This window comes from Schistocerca nitens, chromosome 3 (assembly GCF_023898315.1).
Source record: "Schistocerca nitens isolate TAMUIC-IGC-003100 chromosome 3, iqSchNite1.1, whole genome shotgun sequence".
NCBI lineage: Eukaryota > Metazoa > Arthropoda > Insecta > Orthoptera > Acrididae > Schistocerca > Schistocerca nitens.
In genome coordinates, this window is record NC_064616.1 from 650,535,299 (window position 1) to 650,547,642 (window position 12,344).

Consider the following 12,344-nt stretch of genomic DNA (forward strand, 5'->3'; position numbering starts at 1 on the left):
TTGCCATTTGTTCTGTAGACCCAGTCTCAAAGAAGAAAAGAATGTATATCCTAAGAGACAAAAATCACTAGGGGCTGTGAGTGAGAACAAAATGTAGCTCTGCATTGTAGAATGATTATACTACACAACACTAATGACAAGGGCAGCACCACGCAGGTAAAACTATTAGATTCTGAAACCGAATACTCTAGAACCTTAAACTTCATTTTCCACCTGTTTTAAGTGTGAACTTCTCATACCTGGCTAACTGTCTTTTCCTAGCAAACAACATTGTCAACAGCAGACAAAGCCTAATAAAAACTGTAAACTTTAACACTACCACTTTTTATTGAAAGAGCGCAAGAAACACACAAGGATACAGGGAGATGAGATGAAGTAAAAAAAGTAAAGAGAGGGAGAGAGAAAGCGAGAGCGAGAGCGAGAACAACAACAAAAATTCAAGATTCCATCCCCAAGAAAATGTTATAACACAAGAATTAGAGGCTGATGTAAACAGACAAGAAAAAATGCATAATCAACACATTAAAAAGAAAACAGTACAAATATACAACGAAGTCATAGAACCAGCTGGATTAGTTTCAGTACTACGGGTAACTGAAGACAATGATTACACTTACACAAACCGAAATTGGCATAAAAAGGTGTGGTGTGCTTTTGCTAAACTAAAGTGTTTTTAAAATGAAGATCCAGATGTACCTGAAATGAAAGCTCTCCATCAATGTGAATTACCAGTTTTGCCTTATGTCACTGAGGCAGGCTTTTAATGCAAAAACAATCTTAAAAACTTAGGGTTGCTCAGTGGGTAGTTGAGAGAATTATGGCAAGAATTATTCAGAGATATGGTACACGAAAATAAATGGATCAAGGGAAGAGCATACAGTGCAGGACGCAATTACAACTATGATCAAAATGAAAGAGGTTAGCGTGATACATAGTCAGATGAATGGATTGAAGATGGACCGATCAAGGAAGTTTGTTTCTGGATATAAGTATACAAGACTAAGAAGAGTGCCTAATGAAAGGTGAGAATGTAGCAATACAACACATGCAGGGCCAAATGAGTGTCTATATTTTCAAACAGAAATGGATGGGAAAGACTCATTAGTCTGCCAGTAGTTCACATAATGGATTACATTTGTGTACCGCATTACTTTAACACTAGAAGTCAATGGACACTTTGCTATGAAACATTGGTAACACTGGAAAGTTTGTGTGTGATGTTCAGGTGTTAGAGAAACAGTGAGCAGAAATTATGACCTTGTACAGTCTTCAGCATATGTAAACATCATGAGAATTGAAATATGGAAAAAAAGGAGAGAGTAATGAATCAACAAAGACAATGGATCAATATATGCATTAGTACAGTGACAGTAATATACAAATTAGAATACAAGTAGAATTTGAAACTTATCACAGTGCAAAAATGTGGAACAAGGTAACATAAATGTGAGAAAACTAAAAAAGACAGAGTACCTGAAGCATGAAATGACAAAAAAAAAAAACCAAGAAAATTGGAAGTTTTTAATAGTAAACATTTTTTTCTTGAATTAAATGACTATCAGTAACACTATATCGATCGACCTCATCAGCTCCTGTAATTCACAGTTTTGTGACATTATAATGCTTAAAGCATTTTTCAATGCCAATTGGATGTTTCTGAGTATAACCGATATACAAAAAAATCTTGCTATTTAGGACTGGACATCTAATCTTGTCACAGCCCATTTTTTTATGTATTTGCTTACTGATTTTATTAAACTGAACATAATTGGGTAGAAGTATATAAAAAATAAATAAAATAAAGTAAACACAGATTAATAAAGGAACCATGAAATTCCAAAATTAAACAACACCATGACAATAATAAATAGTGTGTCCAAATTTACTTCATTCTGCCAATATTATCAATAGGAATTTAAGGAGGAAAATGCCTTATTTACTAGAAACCTTCACAAATATACTTGTAATGATTTGGGAAAACCATCAATACCTCAAGTAAAGAAGACTGGATCAAGTAAACATGGCTGTATCCATTTCATTTGAACAACTTGCAACCTTCTCAAAGTATTTTAGTGACAGTTATGACCATACAATCTAGCAAATTACACCATATGCCCTCTCTCTTCACCAACAGTCTTACAGATATAATACCTACATTTACACAGATTCTCTGCAAAACACATTTAAGCATCTGGCAGTGGCTTCAATGAACCCTCTACCAAATAATTCTGTATAATTCTGGTCTCTAACAGTGTCTGGAAAAAATGAACACCTGCATCTTTCTGTGTGATCTCCGATTTCCCTTATTTTATTATTATGATCATTTCTTCCTCTGTAGATCAGCATCAACAAAATATTTTCACATTCAGAGGGGAAAGTTGGTGACTGAAATTTCATGAGAAGATTACGCCGCAACAAAAAATGCCTTTGTTTTAATGATGTCCACTCCAATTCCTGTATCATGTCAATGACACACTCGCCCCTATTTCTCGATAACACGAAATGTGTTGCTCTACTCTGAACTTTCTCAATGTACTCTTAATCCTATCTGGTAAGAATCCCACACCGCACAACAGTATTCCGACAGTGGACAGACAAGTGTAGTGCAGGTGGTCTCATTACTACATCAGTTGCATCTTCTAAGTGTTCTGCCAACAAAACACAACCTTTTTGTTATGGCTTTAGGGTGTAAAATTGCTATGGTCATAAGTCTCCATTCTGTGGCTTAGCAAGGGGTAAAAAGATGAATTTCAAATGAGCAGCGATGGGAGCAAAACTCAAGGAGGAGGGTAACAAAACTGAAGGAAATCTTAGAAAATTGCTATTGAAGGTGGGGTGGTTTCCCCGAAAAAGAGCTTCAAATGACCGATGTCATCTCACGGACACTGATAAACTCAAGGATGTGATCGGCTGAGCGGGTGTCATCTGCTAAAAGTGAATATGTCAGGTGACAGCTGTAAATGGGCATGTAGCGGATTAAAATAGGGGCAGTGAAGTAAAAGGTGTCTCACCGTCCATGGTTGAGAGCAGTGGGGACAAAGCGGGGGAGAACTGCCACTTAAAGGATGTTGATGGCTAAAAAGACAGTGCCCTATCAAGGACCGGGAAGAGGTTTGACGGCCTGTAATTTATTATTGGGAAGTGCAGACAAATGTGTGTACCATAAATGAGCAACACGATGACATAAAACACTCTGTAGATCGGCAAAGGGAACCATGCAAACAGCGGGCCAAGGGAGAGAGACTGCAGCCTTTGCTGCTATATCAGCTGCCTTGTTTCCACAGATACCAACATGCCCTGGAAGCCAGAGCAATGCCACAGAGATGCCTCCCAAGTGGAGCATGTGGAGGCAGTCCTGAAACCGGTGGACCAGAGGATGAATGGGATAAAGAGCTTGGAGGTTGAGAAGAGAGCCGAGCGCATCCGAGCATATAATATAATGTATCCCCTTACGGTGACGGATGTATTGGACAGCCTGGAGAACAGCATAAAGCTCTGCAGTAAAAAACAACGCAGTCTTTGGTTCACCTTTCCCCACAACATTTTCTATGTGTTAATTCCAATTTAAGTTGTTCTTAATTATAATTCTGAATTTACGACCTTTACATTTGACTGATTTATCGTGTAACCAAAGTGTAACAAATTCGTTCTAGCAGTCATGTGGATGACCTAAAACTTTTCATTATTTAGGGTTAATTGCTAATTTTTGTAACATACGTAGGTATCTATTCTAAACCACTTTGCAATTTGTTTTGATCTTCTGATGACTTTACTAGACTATAAATGATAGCATCATCTGCAAACAACCTAAGATGGCTGCTGAGATTGTCCCCTAAATTGTTTAGCAGAGGGCCTATAACACTACTTAGGGGAACACCAGAAATCATTTCTGTTTTACTTGATGACTTTCTGTCAGTTACTATGAACTGTGACCTTTCTGACAGGAAATCACGAATCCAGTTACATAACAGAGAGATATACTGTAAGTATACAACTTGACTCCAAGCCGATTGTGAGGTACAGTGTCAAAAGCCTTCTGGAGTCTAGAAATACAGAATCAAAAGCACTCAACACTTCGTGTGAGTAAAGAGCTAGTTGTGCTTCACAAGAACAATGATTTCTAGATCCGTGTTGACTGTGTGTCAACAGACCATTCTCTTTGAGGTAATTCATAAATGTTGGAACACAATATATGTTCCAAAATCCTGCTGCACATCGACGTTAACGACAGTGGATTACTCCTACTGCCTTTCTTGAATATTGGATGACCTGTGCAACTTTCCAATCTTTGGGTACAGATCTTTCGTTGAGTGAGCAGTTGTACATGATCAATAAGCATGGAGCTATTGCATCAGCATACTCTGAAAGGAATCTAATTGGTATATAGTCTAGGCCAGAACACTTCCTTTTATTAAGTGATTTAAGTTGCTTCACTACCCCGAGAAGATCTACTTCTATGTTACTCATGTTGGCAGCTGATCTTTATTCAAATTCTGGAATGTTTACGTTGTCTTCTTAGGAGCTGTGTTTAGTAACTCTGCTTTAGCAACACTGTCATCAATAGTATTTCCATTGCTATCACGCAGAGAGGACATTTATTGTGTCTTGCAGCTAGCATACTTTACATTACGACCAGAATCTCTTTAGATTTTCTGCCAGGATTCGAGACACACTTTCGTTGTGGAAACTATTATAAGCAACTCACATTAAGTCCGCACTAAATTTCAAGCTTCCGTAAAAGATAGCCAATCTTGGGAGGTTTCGCGTTCGTTTAAATTTGGCATGTTTTTTTCGTTGTCTCTGCAACAGTGTTTTGACCCTTTTTGTGTACAAAGGAGTATCAGCTCCACCGCTTGTTAATTTATTTGGCATGTGTATCTCTCAACTGCTGTCGCTACTATTTTTTTGAATTCAAGCTAGTACATTGCTAATTTGGAACGATTGGAGATTGTCTCTCAGAAAAGCGTCAAATGAAGCAGTACTAGATGTATAACCACATTAGCCAACATACAAACTTATTCCTCTTCTGTATTAAATGGTCTCAGAGCACTTGTCACTTTAATTCCAAATGAGAATTCAAGCTTTTCACAATGTCCACTGCTGCCAGTGCCAAGAATGCAACTGACTGTCAAAAAAAAAAAATAAAGGTATTAAAAAGATTTAACTGATGTAGTGGTGACTGCTGTGGATGATACTTAGAGGTACAGGAGTAAAAACGACATACTTTGATGCAAATAAAGACAATGTCAGTGAAGTTTCAATTGTTGGCTCTAATGTAACATCGGGTCACAGTGGGCAGTATTACATAGTATCAGTTATATCTGTGTAATTCTTTTGCTTTAACTGTCAGGTGCTTTCCTGCCAATATAATGGCGAATACAAAATTGTTGAGGCTTTCGTGGCCACTTGTTGACAAACTGCCTATTGGCTTCTGTCTCGGGTTCTTCGGCCGACGTTCATCTAATGATTTTTCTGACGTTTCGCCAGCACGAGTGGCTGGCATTGTCAAAGCTTCACCCTCCATTGCCGGTGGTGAACTGGAGCCGAGCTCGCGGGCGCAGGCTATATGTACCTGGCGCGCCAACGTCCGAGGGCTTCTCCGCGGTCATTTCCGGTGCGGTTCTCCTCTTGCTACCTGCGACGGTCGTTCGCTGCAGTACGGGAAGCCAGGATCCGTTGACCTTAAGGCTTTCCTCTTTCTTGTTCAAACTGTTCGCGTGTTTTTGTATTTCTACAGCTTCTCTGAACAAGCGCGTGTGATAGTGCTTCTCTACAGCCAGAACTTCCGTGTCGGCGAATTTTATTACATGGTCGGTCTCATTCAGTGCGTGCTCTGCCACGGCCGATTTCTCCACCTGCCCCAACCTGCAATGTCGCTTATGCTCTTTGATCCTGGTGTTAATGGATCGTCCAGTCATTCCGACATAAACTTTTCCGCATGTGCATGGTATGCGGTATATTCCCGACATTGCAAGTGGGTCTCTTTTCTCCTTCGCCGATCTAAGACACTCTTTGATCTTCCTTGTCGGTTTGAAAATCGTCTTTACGCCATGTTTGCGCAATATACGGCCGATTCTGTCCGTCACTCTGGGAATGTATGGCAGAAAGGCCGTACCCGACAATTCTTTTTCCGGTTCCTTACTTCGCCGAGGGTTGGGCTCTGTTACACTTCTAATATAATTTGTGGAGTAACCATTGCTCCTCAGGACAGTTTCCAGGTGTTGCATTTCTCGTTTGAGGTGTTGCGGCTCACATATTCGTCCTGCTCTCGTTACGAGCGTACTAACCATGCCTCTTTTCTGGCTCGGGTGGTGGTTTGACAGTTTGTGCAGGTATCGGTCCGTGTGAGTCGGTTTTCGATACACGCTGTGTCCCAGATCTTCGCCGTCCCTTGTGACCAGAACATCTGCGCAACACAGAAGCCCTACCACCTCGGCTGTATGGATTACCCAAGATCCATAAGAACAACGTTCCACTGAGACCGATCGTTAGCGCTCCTGGATCACCGACATATAAACTGGCAAAACACTTGGCCTCTCTGCTCCAGCCACACGTGGGGAAGACCGACACATACATTAAGGACTCAGGACATTTCATTGAGAAGCTGAAGAAACTGAAACTTGCACCAAACGACATCCTGGTCAGCTTTGATGTTGTTTCGTTATTTACGAAAGTGCCACTCAGTGACGCTCTGGAGCACATCGGTTCCATTTTTCCGCTAGACATCAGAAAGCTCTTCCATGCATGTCTCACCACGAGCTATTTCACGTGGAATGGCGATTTCTACGAACAGCTGGAAGGCGTCGCCATGGGTAGTCCTCTCAGTCCAGTGGTGGCCAACTTCTTCATGGAACAATTCGAAGCACAGGCACTGGACTCGGCGACTTGCAAACCTAAGGTGTGGTACAGGTACGTCGATGATACTTTCGTGGTGTGGAGCCATGGTGAAGAACAGCTCAGTGACTTCCTAAGAGACTTGAACAGCCTCCATGCCAACATAACATTTACCATGGAAGTAGAAAAGGACAAGAAACTGCCATTTCTAGATGTTCTGGTCACAAGGGACGGCGAAGATCTGGGACACAGCGTGTATCGAAAACCGACTCACACGGACCGATACCTGCACAAACTGTCAAACCACCACCCGAGCCAGAAAAGAGGCATGGTTAGTACGCTCGTAACGAGAGCAGGACGAATATGTGAGCCGCAACACCTCAAACGAGAAATGCAACACCTGGAAACTGTCCTGAGGAGCAATGGTTACTCCACAAATTATATTAGAAGTGTAACAGAGCCCAACCCTCGGCGAAGTAAGGAACCGGAAAAAGAATTGTCGGGTACGGCCTTTCTGCCATACATTCCCAGAGTGACGGACAGAATCGGCCGTATATTGCGCAAACATGGCGTAAAGACGATTTTCAAACCGACAAGGAAGATCAAAGAGTGTCTTAGATCGGCGAAGGAGAAAAGAGACCCACTTGCAATGTCGGGAATATACCGCATACCATGCACATGCGGAAAAGTTTATGTCGGAATGACTGGACGATCCATTAACACCAGGATCAAAGAGCATAAGCGACATTGCAGGTTGGGGCAGGTGGAGAAATCGGCCGTGGCAGAGCACGCACTGAATGAGACCGACCATGTAATAAAATTCGCCGACACGGAAGTTCTGGCTGTAGAGAAGCACTATCACACGCGCTTGTTCAGAGAAGCTGTAGAAATACAAAAACACGCGAACAGTTTGAACAAGAAAGAGGAAAGCCTTAAGGTCAACGGATCCTGGCTTCCCGTACTGCAGCGAACGACCGTCGCAGGTAGCAAGAGGAGAACCGCACCGGAAATGACCGCGGAGAAGCCCTCGGACGTTGGCGCGCCAGGTACATATAGCCTGCGCCCGCGAGCTCGGCTCCAGTTCACCACCGGCAATGGAGGGTGAAGCTTTGACAATGCCAGCCACTCGTGCTGGCGAAACGTCAGAAAAATCATTAGATGAACGTCGGCCGAAGAACCCGAGACAGAAGCCAATAGGCAGTTTGTCATAATGGCGAATACTGCCAAAAGCTAATTTTTTTCGTTGAAATTTAATGCGATAAGTACACTGAGAACATTTACAACAATAAATCTGTTGTAAAAGATTTCATAGTCACACTTCCCCTGTTCTGCTTACAAATCAAATATAGTATTTTTCTTGTGCAGGAGTAATAGTCCAAATATCACATCTGCATTAATATCCTAGCTGAGTGTTACCATAAGGCTTTACCCAACCCCCCCCCCCCCCCTCTTATGTTTTGTATTTGGGCAATTGCTCCTAATACAGAAAGTGTTTAACATATCTCCCCCACATTTCACTGGAAACAACCAGGTATCAATTATTAAATGTAAGGTTCCATATAAAGTGAGCCACTTTTTTTAAGAACTGTGTACCATCCATATCGATACCTAATAGTTATAAAAAATGATGTCAGTGAGAAATTCTCTACTAGTTGCAACTGACAACTCACCTGTTCCAGTGCATATACCAGTTTTTCCGGAAATGTACATTCATACTGCATTGAGGCTTTTTTAATTCCAGCAACTTTGCAAATTATCTCAACTGGACTGGTCTTCCACTTATTAATGTCAGATGTCACTAACCTAACTGAACCTGACAAACTAGAAAGTTTTTAGTCTTGCTTGTGCATAATTTGATGATTTTTTAGTAAAATATCCAGCAAAAATATTTGATGATATGAAGTTAGTAGTGATACTACCTACAACAGTAGGAGGGAGATAACAGGAGAGTGGATGAACACCACTGACATCAGTTAACGTGCCATGAGATTATGGAACATAATATATCAAGCATTTTATGTATACATATATATGAAAGCAGACGAATTTATGAGAACAAAATACAGATTTTGAAGCAAATTTTCTGAGGTTGCCATGGGGATATTCCTCCCAGAACATAAATCTTGCTACTGCTGAACAATTACCCTGAAACTGCAACATCATGTCAATCAGGAATTAAAATGTGACCCCCCCCCCCCCCGTTTTTTTTTTTTAAAAAAAAAAAAAGCTGAAATGACCCTGTAAATAAGAAGTCTTTCTAAGAAACTGCACTCTAAAAAGATTCAGGTTATAAGGCAAATTTTGAACAGTTCTGCTGTACCAAGAGACAAGCAACATGCAATAAAGAACAAGAGAGAGAGAATTATTCACATTATTGGTCAACCCCACTGAATGTATGCATCATATTCTTAACTGCAAAATAAGAATTCAACGGATTACCCACAATTAAGGACAGAATTTGATTAATGGAATTTTGCAAACTCAATGACAACAATAACTGACAGATTAGATTAGATTAGATTAGATTAATACTAGTTCCATGGATCATGAATACGATATTTCGTAATGATGTGGAACGAGTCGAATTTTCCAATACATGACATAATTAGGTTAATTTAACAACATACTTAAGTTAATATAACAACTTTATTTTATTGTGTTTTTTGTTTTTCTTTATTTTTTATTTTTTTATTTTATTTTTTAATATTTTTTGTTTTTTTTTCTTAATTTATATCTAAAAATTCCTCTATGGAGTAGAAGGAGTTGTCATTCAGAAATTCTTTTAATTTCTTCTTAAATACTTGTTGGTTATCTGTCAGACTTTTGATACTATTTGGTAAGTGACAAAAGACTTTAGTGCCAGTATAATTCACCCCTTTCTGTGGCAAAGTTAGATTTAATCTTGAATAGTGAAGATCATCCTTTCTCCTAGTATTGTAGTTATGCACACTGCTATTACTTTTGAATTGGGTTTGGTTGTTAATAACAAATTTCATAAGAGAGTATATATACTGAGAAGCTACTGTGAATATCCCTAGATCCTTAAATATATGTCTGCAGGATGGTCTTGGGTGGACTCCAGCTATTATTCTGATTACACGCTTTTGTGCAATAAATACTTTATTCCTCAGTGATGAATTACCCCAAAATATGATGCCATATGAAAGCAATGAGTGAAAATAGGCGTAGTAAGCTAATTTACTAAGATGTTTATCACCAAAATTTGCAATGACCCTTATTGCATAAGTAGCTGAACTCAAACGTTTCAGCAGATCATCAATGTGTTTCTTCCAATTTAATCTCTCATCAATGGACACACCTAAAAATTTGCAATATTCTACCTTAGCTATATGCTTCTGATTAAGGTCTATATTTATTAATGGCGTCATACCATTCACTGTACGGAACTGTATGTACTGTGTCTTATCAAAATACAGTGAGAGTCCGTTTACAAGGAACCACTTAGTAATTTTCTGAAAGACAGTATTGACAATTTCATCAGTTAATTCTTGTTTGTCAGGTGTGATTACTATACTTGTATCATCAGCAAAGAGAACTAACTTTGCCTCTTCATGAATATAGAATGGCAAGTCATTAATATATAATAAGAACAACAAAGGACACAAGACTGACCCTTGTGGAACCCCATTCTACTTACCACGGTTAGACAAATATCAAGAACATTGTAGTTAATATAGCCCAAGTTTTCTTTAGCATTCAAATCAATTTGAATTCTGGTGGTGATCTATACATATATCTTCAACATGTCAGATGGAAAGAGGGGGTCAAAGGAATTCAGATACATATTTTTAGATTTGTAACTGGAGTCTTTGGTAATGTTACAAATGCTCTGAGATCTTACTTATAAATATTTGTTAGAAAAGTGAGATTCTTTTAAGAATCCAATATTGGAGAAGTACACTTTTTCCATTAAAATTGGAACAGCACAAATGCGGCAAGCTACTAATGTCAAATTGGCACAAAATGTAGTACATGTCTGCACTTGCAAAATACAAATTAGATAAGAGTAATACCATCTAAATTCGGTATATAAGGAACAATTATGAAGTGGATTTCTCAATCAGAAAATCATATTTGAATGTTGGTTGTATGTGAGAAAATCATGTTGTATTTCATGTAACAGGGATAAATATCTACCACCAAGTTAGAATTCGACAGCAGAAGGTTTGTGATCTATCGAGACCTGCGCTTCATTGGTCTGCAATATTGCTGCTCACACTGGTTGAGACCCCATAACTATTATGCAAATACGTAATTCAGGAGCACTGGAGCGCCACTTTCATTGCCATGCAGGACTCTATAGAGTTCCACGTGATTAGCATCCGGGAGGACAGATGTGTTGTTTAGTCAGCAGTGCAGGATCAGACAGACATATCATATTGTGCACCTCGAGTCATAAAATTGGCTTCTTTGCAGCAAGAAAACTATTCACATGGACAGTACACTGATGTCTTGAGCTCCACAAACTGTCAGTCTGGTGACCATTGTTGAGGCTTCCCTTGATGCAGCAACAAAGGGAAGCATGTCTATGAATATGCCTCCGACAAAAGCACTAACAGATCAGTGACACCATGGCTTTTTTAGATGAGTCTCAGTTCAGCATACAACTTCACGATGTATGTAACTGTGTGTGGAGGCTCCAAGGAGAATGAACATTTTCAGTTTATTTTATAAATTGAAATTGCCAGTTTCTTGGTGCAAACTATATTTATGTTTCAGACATGTTTTGCGTGTTACATATTCAGTAGACTTAATATGTGAAAAATACAGGTTTGTTTTTATATGCGACATTTACAGGTGAGGAAACGGTTCACATTATTCGTTTTTCCAGTCAAAATCTACATTTCCTCTCATCTAGTCTTTGGTTAGAGGCTGTACACTCATTTCACTTATAAAGCATTGACACATTTTCACATGACAATCATTGTGTTTTGTCTTCATATTTCATAAGCTAAATTTTGTGGAAAATGTGTCTACATTTTCTAAGTGATGTGACAGTGTGACGCCTAGCCTATGACCAGATGAGAACATGCTGATTTTGGCCAGAAAAGCAAATGATGATAAGTAATAATGTAGTAATGTACAAATTAGGACATGAGGTGTTTTCTAATCTTTAATGTAGTATAAAAACAAACTATATTATTCCAGATTAAATCCATGGAAGATGCCTTAATACAAAGGCAAAATGCACCTGTAACACAAATAAATATAGATTGCAGCAATAAAATAGCATTTTTAATTTATAAAATGAATATTTATGTACTTGCTGCAGAAAACAGCCACACCAGCAAACATGACCATGACCAGACTGCATTTGTCAACTTCATGCAAGACCAGAACCTGATGTGATGGTATGGGTGCCACTGGGTACATATCATCATCACATCTGGTTTATATAGGCAGTTATTTGACAGCAGCTGTTTTGAGGGCCTTGTGACATTAGCTTTCAACAGGATAATGCATGACCATACATTGCCCTGGCTGTCCTG

The 12,344-nt window shown here is 39.3% G+C and overlaps 1 protein-coding gene across 8 annotated transcripts in view; it reads right to left on the reverse strand.

The window, feature by feature from the left end:
- LOC126248615 (protein phosphatase methylesterase 1) overlaps window positions 1-12,344 on the reverse strand; it is a 102,284-nt gene that overhangs the window by 71,755 nt on the left and 18,185 nt on the right. The gene's annotated exons all lie outside the window — the stretch shown is intronic.